The sequence below is a fragment of the Arvicanthis niloticus genome, chromosome Y (assembly GCF_011762505.2).
Source record: "Arvicanthis niloticus isolate mArvNil1 chromosome Y, mArvNil1.pat.X, whole genome shotgun sequence".
In the NCBI taxonomy this organism is placed as follows: Eukaryota; Metazoa; Chordata; class Mammalia; order Rodentia; family Muridae; genus Arvicanthis; species Arvicanthis niloticus.
Window position 1 is genome coordinate 5681986 of NC_133431.1, and position 15771 is coordinate 5697756.

Sequence of the window (15771 nt, forward strand, 5' to 3'; positions counted from 1 at the left end):
AATGCCTTAAGAGATTCCTTTATTTGATATGTATCTCCATTAGAGCTATGTTGTGGAACAACCAATTTGTATAGTCACATAATATTTAGATGTTACACATTGAATAATGATAAACATGTATCCATAACCTTCTAATAAGCAAATACTTCATGATAAAGTTGGTGATACTCATATTCTTGTAGTAAAATTTTTAAGTTTATTGTGAGGTAAGTTTATGAGAGTCAAGAATGTTGTCGTGGAGAAACATTAATCATATCTGCAATGAACAAAAATCAATGTGTGTGCATTCAATGTTGAAACCTTTTATTTGTTCTTCTTTTTTAATGAGTGTATCAATTATCAGAATGGATGAAACCATGTGAGCCTAGAGATACTAAAAAAAACAATGTATCTCTATCTACTTCAGAACAATGAGAAGATATTTAGTATTCTGCCTTTGGTAGACTTTCTGAATATGATAGATTTGTGCAATTAATTGGTTTTCTGACTTTACTGGGAACATCCCCAAAGTCACATTGAAGAAATTCTCTATGGGTACTAGAAGTTTGGAAATTCTTCTGTTCATTCTGTTTCACAGTTCTGCTGTTGTATGATGTACACTACAGGAAAAACTAAGAATACAATCAGTGTTTTAATACTCTGAGTTATCCCATATTTCTTATGACATGTTAAAAACATCATATAGAAATCTCATACAGATAAAGTATTCTGTAAATGTGAGCCATGTAATAAATAGTCTTACCGTCACAGGTATTTTTAAAGAGGTAAAGCAACCCACAGTGAGCAAGTACAACCATGAACATCAAAGTGATAAAACCTTAAGATCTGAGTGTTCTTTATTATTAGGCCAACTGTAAAATTTATTCATATTGGTAAAAATGATTGATCAGGCTAATAAATGTGATAAAGCTTTCACATGTTCCCATTATTGTTGCAGGCATGAAAAATGTTATACTGGAGAGAAACTTTATGAATGTAACCAAAGTAGTAAAGCCTTTTCAAGTCACAGTCATCTCCAAAGACATAAAAGAACACATACTGGAGAGAAATCTTATGAATGTAATCAGTGTGGTAAAGCCTTTTCATATTACAGTCATCTTCAAAGACATAAAAGAACACACACTGGAGAGAAATCTTATGAATGTAATCAATGTGGTAAAGCCTTTTCAAGTCACAGTAATCTCCAAATACATAAAAGAACACACTCTGGAGAGAAACTTTATGAATGTAATCAATGTGGTAAAGGCTTTACACAACGAAGTCATCTCCAAAGACATAAAATAACACATACTGGAGAGAAACCTCATGAATGTAATCAATGTGGTAAAGCCTTTTCAAGTCACAGTTTTCTCCAAAGACATAAAAGAACACATACTGGAGAAAGACCACATGAATGTAATCAATGTAGTAAAGCCTTTTCAAGTCATAATTATCTCCAAATACATAAAAGAACACATATTGTAGAGAAACCTCATGAATGTAATCAATGTGGTAAAGCCTTTTCAAGTCACAGTCTTCTCCAAAGTCATAAAAGAACACACACTGGAGAGAAACCTTATGAATGTAATCAATGTGGTAAAACCTTTTCATTTCACAGTTGTCTTTATATCCATAAAAGAACACATACTGGAGAGAAACCTTATGAATGTAATCAATGTGGTAAAGGCTTTACACAACAAAGTCATCTCCAAATGCATAAAAGGACACATACCGGAGAGAAACCTTATGAATGTAATCAATGTGATAAAGGCTTTACACAACAAAGTCATCTCCAAATGCATAAAAGGACACATACCGGAGAGAAACCTTATGAATGTAATCAATGTGGTAAAGCCTTTTTATATCACATTAGTCTCAATTATCATATGAGAACACATACAGGAGAGAGACCTCATGAATGTAATCAATGTGATAAATCCTATTCAAGTTACAGTAGTCTCCAAAGACATAAAAAGAACTCATACTGGAGAGAAACCTTATGAATGTAGTCAATGTGGTAAAGCCTTTACACAACAAAGTCATCTCCAAAGACATAAAAGGACCCATACCAGAGACAAACCTTAGTAATGTAATCAATGTGGAAAAACCCATTTATAAGTAAAATGGTTCCAAAGACATAAATGATCACATACTGGAGAGAAACTTTATGAATGTAATTAATATAGTAAAAGCCTTTTCACAAAGTTTTTGTCTCCAAAACCATAAAAGAACCCCTATTGGAAAGAAACGTATGAATGTGATCATTGTGGTAAAATTCTTTCCATAAGAATTTTTCCCAAAAACATAAAAGAACCCATATTGGACAGAACTGTGAATGTAATCATTGTGCTAAAGCCTTTGCATGTCCCAATAATCTCGAAACCATAAAATATCCCGTATTGGAAGAAACCACATGAATGTGATCAACGTGGTAAAGACTTTTCACAACATTAGCATCTCCATGATTATAAAAGAACAGGTACAGGAGAGAAACCTCATGAATGTAATCAGTGTTGTAAAGCATTTGCAAGTCACAGTCATCTGTAGTGACAGGAGAGATCACATACCAGAGAGAAACCTGCTTGAATATTCACAATGTGGTAAAGCCTTTGCATGTCATAGTTCTTTACACATACACAAAGAAATCACACTGGAGAGAAGCCTCATTAATGTAATCACTGTGGAAAAACTGACAGTTCCCTTTTATCTGTGATTACATAATAGAGCACATTCAAGAGAGTGACTCAGTGTCATCAAGGTGCTAAGCCCTTGCATGTCACAGGCATCGCCAGATACATAAAAGAATACATACTGTAGAGAAACTGCATGAATGCCATGAATGAGGTAAAGTTTTTGCATGACAATGTACTCTCCAAATACCTCAAGTGACACAATTTTTAGAGAAATGTTATGAATGTCACAGACATGGAGAAGCCTGTGCTTATCACTGTAGTCTCCAAAGACATAAAAGACGACAAATTGGACAGAAATCTTGTGAATGTACTCAAGTTGGAAGACAAAATCTTAGTAAACATTTCTGTGACTGGCTTTCTTATTGATTACTATTGATTATTGATTAGCCTTGATTATTGATCACCAATGATTATTGATCAGCATCAATTATTGATTATTGATTGGTGTTGATTATTGACCACCATTGATTATTGTTTACCGTTATTGATCAGCATCAATTATTGATTATTGATTGGTGTTGATTATTGATCACCATTGATTTTTGATTAGCATTGATTATTATTATTATTTAGGCTTGAACCCACTTCTGCCAGTTGTAAAGACAGAGCGTCAAAACACTTAACTACATGAAAGCATTTATATTAGGAATAAACTGTGGTAATTTGAATATGGTTGTCACTAAGAAGTGACAATGTTAGTATGGCCTTGTGGGAGTAGATATTACTGTTTTGAAGGAAGAGAACTCCTAGTGTGGTGGTCTTTGGAGCTCAGGCCAGTAAAAAACAGACTCTCCTACCACTCAGCTGAAAGACAGTCTCTTCCTGGATGCCTTCTCATGAAAATGCAAAACTCTCAGCTCCTTCTCCAGCATCATGGCTGCCTGCATGCTGACATTCTTCCTGCTATTTTGGCCATGAACTAAACACTTGACAGTGTAAAACAGACTGAATTAACTATTTGCCTTTAAAACAGTTGCCTTGGTCACAGTGTCTCTTCTTAGCGATGGAATTTCTATCTGAGACAGAAGTTGGTGCCGAGACTTAAGTATTCTTATTGGTAGGCCTGACCATGCTTTTGTTGGAAGCAATGTGGGTTTTTAGACTTTGGATTTGTACATGCATTAAGTGGAACTTCATGGGCTTTCCTAGTAGAACACATATGTACTAAAGGTGGTTTGACTTTTATATATAATTTTTATGCTGTTTTCCTGAAGAATGTTGCTGTCTTTTGCTCTCATCTGAAGGTAAAGGGGATTATTTTGTTAATCCCATTAACAAAGGAAGTCTCAAGAAAGCCAAGCATAGCCTTTGGTGTGTGTTTACTCTCATGGTGATAGTTTTGATCATGCTTAGTAATCTTATCTACAGAGTAACTTCAAGAACAGCTGAGCTTAGGCAGTGAAGTTGTTGAAAAATAGAAAGCTGGTGATGATGCAATAGAAGGGGTGATGTTTGGGCCCCAGCAAACAGAGGAACTCAGCAGTTTTGTCCATGTGGCTCTGCTTTTAGAAGAAAGAATAGAAGGGATGACTGAGACAATTAATGCTGGCTGGCAGTAGTTAGAAAATTAGTGATGAAGAAACCAGCACCGCTGAGGTGAAACCTTCTGGTGTTTTCTGAGAGGAGAAAGAAGTTGTATTCCAGAAGTAGCCAAAGTTGTCCCTTGTGGTGCAGCTTGACTCAGTCCTGGGTAAGACTCACCCAGGTGGCACTGGTTTTAAGGCATGAATGTTTCCTGCAGCGTAGTTAAGGCTTGGCACCATGAAGGGAACATGAGAGGAACTCAGTCAAGACTGTTTGTCACAGAAGAACCCAGCATGTTGAAGATGTCAGTCCCGTGGGATGAGCAGAAAGAACAGCAGCAGCAGTTGAGTGGAGTCAAACAGAACCTAGTGTCCTATAGAGGGAAGAGCTGGAGAGAGACCCAGCTTCTTTTGAGGAGCGCAGAAGATCATCTGTGGATCCCAGATACTGGAACAAGAAGCTGTAATTATGAAGTTACTTTGGAGACCCCAAGAGTTTTAGATTCCAGAGCTGTGGGATACCTTCTCAGGAAAACTGCTTTCAGGAAAGAAAATCAGCCAAAGAGAAAGATTGTGCTGCAGTGAGCAAAGCAGGAAGGAGTTGAAGATCTGAAGAACACTTTGACATCAGACATGGAGATACGGAATTTGGAGATTTCCTTGCTGGCTTTTGGTTTTCTTTCGGCCCAATATTTCCTCATAATGGTGATTAGGAATGGTGCTCTATATCCTGTGAATTTGGATGGATATTATGTGCTATTTTTTCAAAGTATAGGGGATTATAGTTACATGATTGAAATGATCTCAGAAGAGACTTTGAACTTTAGACTTTTAATATTTATGAGACTTCTACAGATGAGGGGAATTTTTAATTTGAACCTCACATATTTTGTATTATGCTCTTTTTAAATATGGTCTCCATACACTCATGTGTTTCACAGTCATATGGGGTCCAGGCTTGGAATGTGGTATTATAAATATGCTTGGATCAGGGAGTGGAAGGAAGTTATGAGATGTGGTCTTGTTGCAGGAAGTGCACCACTGTGTGGGTGGGCTTGGAATTTCCACATGGTGCAGATTGGACCCTCCTATTAGCTCCCTGGCTGTTGGGAGCCGCAGTGAGCGTGTCAACATTCGCCATTACAAGATGGCGCGGGCATCCTGTCCTCCCACTAGTAAACAACTGACTGCGCAGGTGCAAAAGGCAAAAAGCGCACCAAAGTCACTGCCCATCCCGGGGCGTATTATGGGTAATGAGTGAACAGCCAATCAGAAGTGAACACGTCACTCTAGGTTGTATATAAGCAGTGCCTTTTCCGGTCTTTCCGCTTCTGCTTATACAAGAAGTAAAACCTCGCTGTAGTAAGCACCTGAACACTGCCTCACGTGTCTTTTTCGCGGATGAAGGGGACGCGGAGGGGCTCAGAACACCTGGCAGACAGTCTCTTCCTGGCTGCCTTTGGATCAAGATGCAGAACTCTCAGCTTCTTCACCAGCGTCATGGTTTTTTGCATGCCTGTCATGCTTCCTGCTATGATGAAAAAGGACTAAATCTCTGAAACTGTAAGCCAGTCCCAATTAAACTGTTGCTTTTATAGGAGTTACCTTGTTCATGATTTCTCTTCATAGCAATTGAAGCACTAAGACAGACACCCTGTGAGTGTATTTAATACAGTCAAGCCTTTGCACAATTCTCTAGTCTTCATTATCATGAAAGAATGTGTTCTAGAGAAAAATCTTATGAATATGTTTATTATAATGAATCCTTTGCACACCTCTAAAGTCTTCATCATTATGAAACTATTCATACTGGACAGTGGTTACATACTGTGCTAAAGCCTTTACATCATGGAGTCCACTGAGATCTAACACAACTCACACACTGGACAAGGCAAATGATAAGAATTCATTGTAATCAAATCACTGCTGATAAATCAGGGCCACAAAATTACACTCAGAAGCTTAGATGCAATATCCCAGCCTCAGCCCTACTCTGAACCAGAAAGTTATATAGCTTCCAAAAGTCAAAACCACAGAGTCCTGTGCCAAGTTACAGTTACATTTTTCTAGCAATCACATTTTTTTTTTGTTTTACTCGATGTCAAATGATACAGAATGTAGGTTGTATGGTCAACACTGTCACAGCCATTTGTTCTTTTGTGGTTAGAAACATGCACTATATTTTGAGGAATAAAACATGAATAACAGAAATTATATTTAGGAAAAGATGTTATATTTTAGGTAACAAAACATGAGTGATGAAAGCTGGTCAGATATTGTTTAGTACACAGGTGCTGGGAGCCAAGACCCCCTTCTGCCTGAGAGCAAGTGTCAATTAAGTAAACAGCCTGAGTTAAGGAATACTTTATTTATTGCCCTTCTGCCAGGGAGAAAATATTAATCAGATAAGCAACTTGAGCTGAAAAATGTTTTAATTGCCTTCTTGCTTGCGAGAAAATATTTAGATAAGTAATTTGCGCTAGGAATTCTTGTGGGCTTAGAGGACTCTGCAATTATGGGATGACCCTGGACCCTGACTGTCAGATGACCCTCCTGCCTGCTTGCCTTTATAACAGCAGCCTGAACAATAAAATTTAAGCACTAGATCAGACATTCAGACTCGTGCTTCTACCTTGTGTCTCTTGTCTCTTTCATTCTTTTGCCCCCTTCCCTAGGGTCTAGTCAAATGTCCACAGGCCAGGACACACAGGTCCCCTATGACCTAAAACTTCGTTTGAATTTATGATTAAATGGAGGTTGGTAACAAAAAGGCAGCCCTTAGGGCAAGTTTCTTTTGCTTCTTCCCAACATTTGTATATTATAGACATATTTGAATATATAGCAGAACACATATTGAAGACATATCTTACAAATATAATCAGTGAGATAAAACCTTTTCACAACACAGTCATCTATGAACATAGAAGAACACATCCTGGAGAGAAACGCTATGAATAATCAATGTGGTAAAGCCTTTGCATGTGGCAGTCGTCCTAGAAACCATGATTTAAAGTCATAATGCAAGAAACCCCATAAATGTAGTCAATATGTTAAAGTTGTGTATGTTCTGGTATCTTTATATAAGAGTAAACTCTTCAGCATGAAATCAATCTATTAAAGCCTTTGTGTATTACAGTCATCTTTGAGGACCCTCAAGAATACCAAAAGTAATCTGTGATTACATAGAATTTGGTAAGATCTTACCCAACACACATACACTGAGTTACTCAAGGTCATTTATTATGAGGAAAAAATGTGACAAGCATCAACAATCAATTCAAACTTTATGATCTCTGTCTATTTTGTTTGCATTTACAAACTCATTTGTAATGCCACTGCATTTTCTTTGTATTTTTAGTTGATCATCTATCCAACAACGTTGCTGAAAGGGCTTATCAGCTCTAGGAATTACATTTGGGAAGTTTTGGTCCACTTGTATCATCTGCAAATAAATACAATTTTGGGCAGGCAGTGGTGGTGCACACCTTTAATCCCAGCACGCAGGAGGCAGAGGCAGGCAGATTTCTGAGTTCCAGACCAGCCTGGTTTACTGAGTGAGTTCCAGGACAGCCAGGGCTGCACAGAGAAACCCTGTCTTGAAAAACCAAAAAAAAAAAAAAAAAAAAAAAGAAAGAAATGTGTCACTGAAACTCGACTTGCTCTAGTTGGATGTTTGTCATAGAAATTCTGAAAATACTAAGTAATTAGAACGTCAGGTAGTGGGGTAATAAAATTCTCTTCTCTTCCAAGGAAGGGTTCTAATTAGGAGCAGGTTGTAAGATCTCTAACTTCTAACCTCACACTAGAAAAGGCAGGTGCACCAACAAACTGCCGCCGTGCTTGCAGAAAAGATAAATGTATTTGGTTTATTGTAAACATATTCCAGATCCATGCTGTGTGCACGACACAGACCATGGCCTACAAAGAATCCCCCCTGCCCCACACCAAGCTAAAATCATTCTGAAGGCATCACAGGCCGTTATACCACCTGTGGCCAGCAGGTGGCGACGTGAGCATGGCCAGGAGCCCAGGCTGCTGAGTGACAGTCACTGCTCAGAAGGCACTGAAGATCTACGCACAGAGTCTTTATATAATTTTTCTTGTTTTGATTTTTCGAGACAGAGTTTCTCTGTGTAGCCCTGGCTGTCCTGGAACTCACTCTGTAGACCAGGCTGGCCTGGAACTCAGAAATCCGCCTGCCTCTGCCTCCCGAGTGCCTCCCGTGTGCCATCAATTATTGATCATTATTGCTTATCAATTAGTATTGACAACCATTTATTATTGATCAGCATTGATTATTGATTGTTATTTCATCACTGTCATCCCTCTGCCTCTGCCTTCCAAGTGCTGGGATAAAAGGCATGTGCCATCAATTATTGATCATTGTTGGTTATCAATTACTATTGATAATTATTGATTAATATTTATTGATTACTGATTGGTATTGATTATTAATAGTTGTTCCATCACTGTCATCCCCCTGCCTCTGCCTCCCAAAACATCAGGGTTTTGGGTTTTTTCTTGTTTTTTCGAGACAGGGTTTCTCTGTGTAGCCCTGGCTGTCCTGGAACTCACGCTGTAGACCAGGCTGGCCTCGAGCCATGTGTGTTTCATCTCCACTGGAGGGCTAACAGTGCCCATCAGCGTGGGCCTCCCTGTTGCATGTCTGAGAATTTGGTTCTCTCTCTCCTCCCTCTTCAGGCTGGCTCAAGTCAGTGAAGGTGCCTCCAGCTGGAAGTTCATCCTGAAAGCACTCAGTCCTCCCAAGACCTCCAAAGAGTTTTCCTCATGTCAAGCAGTGCCTGAAACCTCCAGCCGTTCTAGAAAATCTTTCCAAAGTTTTAGATTGAGTCAACAGAAATTTATACCAGTTGTGGCCCAATCAAATTGGACATCTGCCCAACCATGACCCAGTAGGCTACACCTCCTCTGCACGTGCCCAGAATGCACGTTCTGTATGCACACGCCACTCTGAAGGCACAGGCACACACTCACTCTCTGCCTCCATCTCCCTCCCTGTTACTGCCTCTGCCCGAGTTCTCCTCACCCTGCCATGTGCTGAGCATCATTGCCCCAGAGCAGAGTCATCATCCATGTCTATGACACCCACAGTACTGCCCACTGGCTGCCTGGTGTGCCTTTACCTCAATGGATGCCTCCCTACGGTCTTGGCCTCCTCTGCAGGCCATGCATCTACAGCCACCTCCAGATTCAGTCATCTCCAGAAACTATAAAATAGCTCAAATGTCCATCCTGGACTCTGTGAGACTCCATGTGTCCAGGTGGCTGTGCATTACTCATTCCTCAAGCTCCAGTCTTAAGAGGTCTTCTAATATCCCAGCAAGACCAGACTCCAGTGCACACCTGCTCCGCCCCTTCCCTAAGGTTGCCAGAGGAAATGCCAGCCACATCCATGGTTGGTTGGACCCAGCAGGGACAGGCACTGAGCAGCCATCTTCCTCCTCCTCCTCCTCCCCAGGCCTGTAAAGGATAAAGGCCTTGACAAAGGCACCCACACCCCACCCATCTCCTGAAGAGATGGGCTTGAAGCAAGCACACTGAGACTGAGGGCCAGACAGAAGAAGCAAGGCCTTAGCTGCTGTCCAGACTACCTAGGCAGGAGACGGGTAGTTCTCTGAGCACAGGACATGCGGTGAGTGAATGACTGAGTGAGTGAGTGAGTGAGTGAGCGAGTGAGTGAGTGAATGAGTGAATGAGTGAGTGACTGAGTTAGTGAATAACTGAGTGAGTGAGTGAATGACTGAGTGACTGAGTGAGCGAGTGAGTGACTGAGTTAGTGAATGACTGAGTGAGTGAGCAAGTGAGTGAGTGAGCACACATATTTTCTTATCCATGTAATGAAGCTGAGTGTGATCATGAAGGACAGATGATCTTTAAGGGACTTTCATACTTCTGATCGTATCTGATCCTCACACCAGACCCCTGCGAGATCAGCGGGGAACGCACGCCAAGTTCTGAGTGAGAAATGAGTTTGTAGAGCGGGTGGAATCTACTGCTCCTGACTTCTACAACAGACCCAGCAGCTTTTTCTGAGAACAGCGGTATCCGAGGCTATGCTTCTGTGTGCAAGGCTGGCCTGCATGGAGCCGCACTTCACACACATCCTGCACACACAGAGATGAACAAAGGAAAGGAGAGAAGATGGGGTGAGAGGAAGCAATCCTCCTCCGTCAGGATCACCAAGCTAGGAATCACAATCATGGAATTTCCACATCCACTGCAACCTCAGGGGACATATGTGGCCCATCTGTCCTGGGAAACATAACAGACACTGCTTGCCCCAAATACCACCTTCATCACCTCCGTCTAGAGCTCCCTTTTCCTTGCACATTTCACAGACTATGAGTACAGACACTTTGCCAAAGGAAAGCAAAGACTGGCCCTGTCTTCCAAAACCATGGCCCAGCAGAGTAGAAATAATAAAACTGGCCGGGCAGTGGTGGCCCACACCTTTAATCCCAGCACTTGGGAGGCAGAGGCAGGTGGATGACAGTGATGGAATAATGATCAATAATCAATGCTGATCAATAATCAATAATCAATAAATGGTAATCAATACTGATTGAAAACCAATAATGATCAAAAATTGATGGCACATGCCTTTAATCCCAGCACTTGGGAGGCAGAGGCAGGCGGATTTCTAAGTTCGAGGCCAACCTGGTCTACAGAGCAATAGATACTAAGTGCTTCCCAACCAGCCCATGGGAAAAGCCCTGAGCCACAATGCTTAGCGACGCCACCATGGCCAATTGCAAACAACCCATTAACACCAGCTGGTAAATTCACTGATTACTTACTCCTATGAAGCTCTCAATTGGCCATCTAAGCAGACTTCAGCAAAAGACTGTAACAAACCCAGCTCCATCCAGAGCCCTCCACCCCCACCCCACACCCAGTAAAACTCTCAGTAGTTAGAGTTTGGGGCTTAGTGATGGAGGCTGAACAAGGCACAGGGAAAACAGGGCAGGGAGCTTTCTCAGTCTGCTGGGGCATCCTCAGAGAGACCATGAACCCCAAAAAGACAACTGCAGTCATCCTGTCCCATGAGGCAGGCCAAGTCCGTGCTCTGGGCAATACCCTACAGATTGCCGGGCGGTGGTGGCACACACCTTTAATCCCAGCACTTGGGAGGCAGACGCAGCTGGAATTTTGGTGATGGAATAATGATCAATAATCAATGCCGATCTATAATGAATAAATAGTAATCAATAATTATCAATACTGATTGATAGCCAATAATGATCAATAATTGATGGCACGCGCCTTTTATCCCAGCACCTGGGAGGCAGAGGCAGGTGGATTTCTGAGTTTGAGGCCAGCCTGGTCTACAGAGTGAGTTCCAGGACAGCCAGGGCTACACAGAGAAACCCTGTCTCGAAAAACAAAAAACAAAAAACAAAAAACAAAAAACAAAAAACAAAAAACAAAAAACAAAACAAAAAAAATCCTACAGCTTCCCATGGCCCCCAGAGTAAAAGATGAAGTTCTTACAAAAATCCATCCATCTCTCCCTCCCTCCATTTTCACCCTCCTCACTCTGTTCTCTTACCTCAGAGCCTGAATTCAGCCTCCGTGTTCAGTCTACCTGAGTATTCTTTCCTCAGATCTCCACACCGCCAATTCGCCTCCCTCTTAACTGTCATTCAGATGTCTCCTTCTCTGGGATGTCCCCACCACACTCTCACCACCTTCTGCTTCCTCCAACCTACTTATTCCCCAAACACAAGGGAACATTTCTTTTTACTACAGAAACTGTTTATGATGTCAACCGACTAGAAACCACCTTCAGAAGGGCAAAGGTGTGTCTGTCCGGTTCCCTGCCACATTTCCACAGCCAAGAACAGAACTCTACATGTATGTGGGGGGGCAGCAGCAGGGGGTCTGCACATTTTTCTGCATCAGTGAGTGAAGGCAGGCAGGCCTGGAGGTGGTTTCCCTTAGCTACCATCTTGATTTTCTTAGAGGGGATACCTAGGCTAAAGGTTATTCCCTGCTCAGCAGAGACCCCAGATGCCCTGGCTTTTCCACTGGGATGTAGGATAGGTGTCCCTTGTCCTAACTCTGCACTTCACTTGCTTTCTTCATTTAGGCTGCAATGAGGCCCTATATGGCTAACCTGGACCAGCAGAAAGTGCCAGGGAGGAGGCCAAACAGGATGCCAAGCCTGAAGGCCTCCACTGAGCTACAGTGGGAGAGCTGAGGTGAGGATTGATGTGTTCCTCAAAAGGTTCAGAGAAGACAAGCCCTCTGAACCCCCTGATACCAGTTACATGCCTCCAGCCACTTTGATCCCCCATTCCCTACTCTGAACCAAGAAGAACCAACCCCCAAGTGATGTCTACTTCAGTGGTTAGGGCCAAGCAGCTGTTCCACCATGCCTCAGGTAGGCTCCCCACATGCAAGGCAGACAGCTCATACTGCTGTTTTTTAAGTTCTGCAGGCCCTCACAGTGACAGAGGAGGGTCTGTGAGCAAATTCAACATTAATTCTGAATCTGTTGTGTGCCGGGTGAGGCAGGATCAAGTTTCTGGGCAAGATGCAGTTTTTGGAAGAGTTGGCACTTCAACTAATCCCTGCAGAATGGCTCTAATCCCACCAGGATAAAGGCTTTCCAAGCTAATGGGCCATGTGACCTAAGGCACAAAGGCAGGTAATTTCCAGACCCATGCAGGAAACAGAGACTTGGCTGCTACTTGGAAACATATGTCTACGAGGCAAAGGCAGGCCAAGGTGAAATTCTGAAGAGCCTTGTGCTACACTGAGGAGCCTCAAAACAAGCAACAGGGACCCTCTGAAGGTTCCAGGGTGGCAGTATGACATGACCCGAGAGATGCTTAGGGAAGGAGACTCCGACCACAGTAGTGGACAATGGGGTGGTCACTTTGGTGGTTCTCTTCTGAGGGAAGCATCAGACAGGGAGAGTGTTCACAAACTGCACTGAGGGAGGGCTCCAATGGGTGGAGCCCGTGTTGTGATCTGGTGCTGACAGCCCTTCATCTCTTCCCTTTCTTTCTTTCTTTCTTTCTTTCTTTCTTTCTTTCTTTCTTTCTTGAGATAGAGGAGGAGGGGAGTGGGGGAGCTGAGAGAGACACAATAGACAGGCTCAGAGAAGAAAAGCTCTGGTTCCTTTTGGTGCCTCACTTTTATCAGGGGGTGCAGCTCTCTCAGTACCCTATAATCACAGTGTAGGCAGGGATGCAGCCAGTGACTTACCATTCGGGCATGGATGCGTCCTGGACAGCAGGTCCTCCTGCAAGTGTCTGCCAGCTCAGATCTGATCCACAGGATGGGAAAGGAGGCCTGAGAGTGGAGGGGTTTGGGCCAAGGTCCAGCTGGTCCTCTGTGATCTCAGGACACAGGACACCTACAGTTCTCGGTTGGCCCTGACAACAGCAACTGCCATTCGGAGGTACTATGTGTCCGAGGACCGTGCTAGTTTTTAAACTTCATAGAATGCTCGAGGAAGTATTAGTCTTGCCACTTTGCAGATGGAGTAACTGGGGTTCAGAGGTTAAAGAGATCATTCAAATACATGAAGCCAAGACTGAACTGGATCACTTTAGCTTCAAAACCTAAGTCCTTAACCTATGCCACACTGACCTGATAAGAGGAAACACACACCCTGCCTACATGCCAGCTTGCCAACAGACTACCTGGGAGAGAAACACATCAACGGAACCAGTCTTACAGTCCTGCAGGACTGCAGGTGCTTAAGGCAAATGTGGCCCTTGGGTTGGATTGGCCAGCTCTCAGTTAAACAGGCCCAGGGCCAGGCCCCTCTTCTTCTATCCCACTTTCTCACTCACCCACTATCACTCTCCCCATGCCATCACTGGATCCCTGGACTCCAGTGACTGCTGGAGGTCATGTTCAAGTCTCACCTTGAGTCTGTCCCAACAAGGTGATAGAGACAGTGGTTCCCCCTGCTGTACTTGGCTCTATCTTGGAGGGATGCTGCACTGGGCTGTACCCTGGTGATCAATACACGTGCTGCAGGCTATAGCCCAGACAAAAGACCCAGAGGGTTCAAAACCCCAAAAGCCAAGGGTCTTTGTGCAGTCAGCCCCTCTATACTAATAAAAAAATCAGAAAGGACCACTAAGTCAAAAACCAAACACCAGAGGAAAACAAAGACACCAAATAATAAGAGCAAATACTAAAAATTAAAGTAGTAATTACTGCAATCTTTTCCTCCTTCACTTCCTCCCATGTGAGTAAGGTGCTATAGAGAATTAAGGACTTTCTTAACTAGTGATTTAAAAAGCAGTGATTTTGTTTTGTTTTGTTTTAAGATTCTTAGCTTCTCAGAGTGTATGTAACCAAAGTCTAAGAAATTAAATTTGCCAAGATACATTGAAGAAAATTTTGCATATTCTAGAGACTAACTCTAAAAACTGTACTAGGATCCACTCTAAAGTAACATTTACCAGCAAAACTTGTAATTATAAACAGTATGATCTAGCCAGGCAGTGGTGGCGCACGCCTTTAATCCCAGCACTTGGGAGACAGAGGCCGGTTGATTTCTGAGTTCGAGGCCAGCCTGGTCTACAGAGTGAGTTCCAGTACAGCCAGGGCTACACAGAGAAACTCTGTCACAAATAAATAAATAAATAAATAAATAAATAAACAGTATGATCTGCCCTCATTAAGCAATGCAACTATTTTGGTTGATTAGTACTTAATTTTAACTTAACAAACCTCTCCTGAATGATTCGATCATCACAGAGACAATACAATACCACAGTAATGAAAATGTAGCTCCAGCTTTTGTCTACATAACAAGGAACTACACTAAGGACTGAAGAGTGCTAATATGCACATACATTAAGAGTCATGGCCCCAGAGAAACAAAGTGAAATCATCTAAACCAGGCAATGGAGCAGTGATGTATGAACAGAGATCTTAAATGCTAATCGTGTATCAACCAGTTGCCAAGGTTAAAAAAAAATGTAATACTGACATACATATTGTGAACAATTTGCTGTGGGGATAAACATACACAAATGTGACCATAAGAAGACTCAAAATTAAGAAAAAATTGGGGAGTAATACCCAATAAACAAAGACAAGTGCTAAAATGATCAGAAAGGCAAGAATCTAGATTGGGTGAATTAAAACTCAAAAAGAGGTTATTTGGAATCAAAAAACGGAAAATAAAATTAAATAAATAAATGATTTGGGGGTGGGGACAGAAACTGATGGAACAGGCTCCCTGTGCAATAGAAAGTGGGTGAGTAGGTATCTTAGAGTTTTATTACTGTGAAGAGACACCATGACCAAGGAAACTTTTATAAGGAAAACATTTCATTGGGCTGACTTACAGTTTCAGAGTCTCAGTCCATTATCATCATGGTGGGAAGCATGGCAGCATCCAGGCAGACATAGTGCTGGAGAAGGAGCTGAGAGTTCTACATCTTGATCTGTAAGCAGCAGCAGGAGACTGTGTCCACACTGGACACAGCTTGAACATCTATTAAAACCTCAAAGCCCATCTTCACAATGACACACTTCCTCCAACATGGCCACACATACTCCAACAAGGCCACACCTCCTAA

General features: G+C 42.1%; 1 long non-coding RNA gene across 5 annotated transcripts in view; it reads right to left on the reverse strand.

Moving 5' to 3' along the window:
- Nucleotides 1-15771, reverse strand: part of LOC143437376 (uncharacterized) — a 24653-nt gene continuing 8882 nt past the window's right edge. For 3 of the 5 annotated variants that reach the window (XR_013106866.1, XR_013106867.1, XR_013106865.1), the window contains 2 exons: nucleotides 15538-15636; nucleotides 1-13713 (listed from right to left, as the gene is read on the reverse strand). This is a non-coding gene — a long non-coding RNA (uncharacterized LOC143437376). The remainder of the gene's footprint in view (nucleotides 13714-15537; nucleotides 15637-15771) is intronic. The other 2 variants (XR_013106869.1, XR_013106868.1) reach the window with 2 other exon arrangements.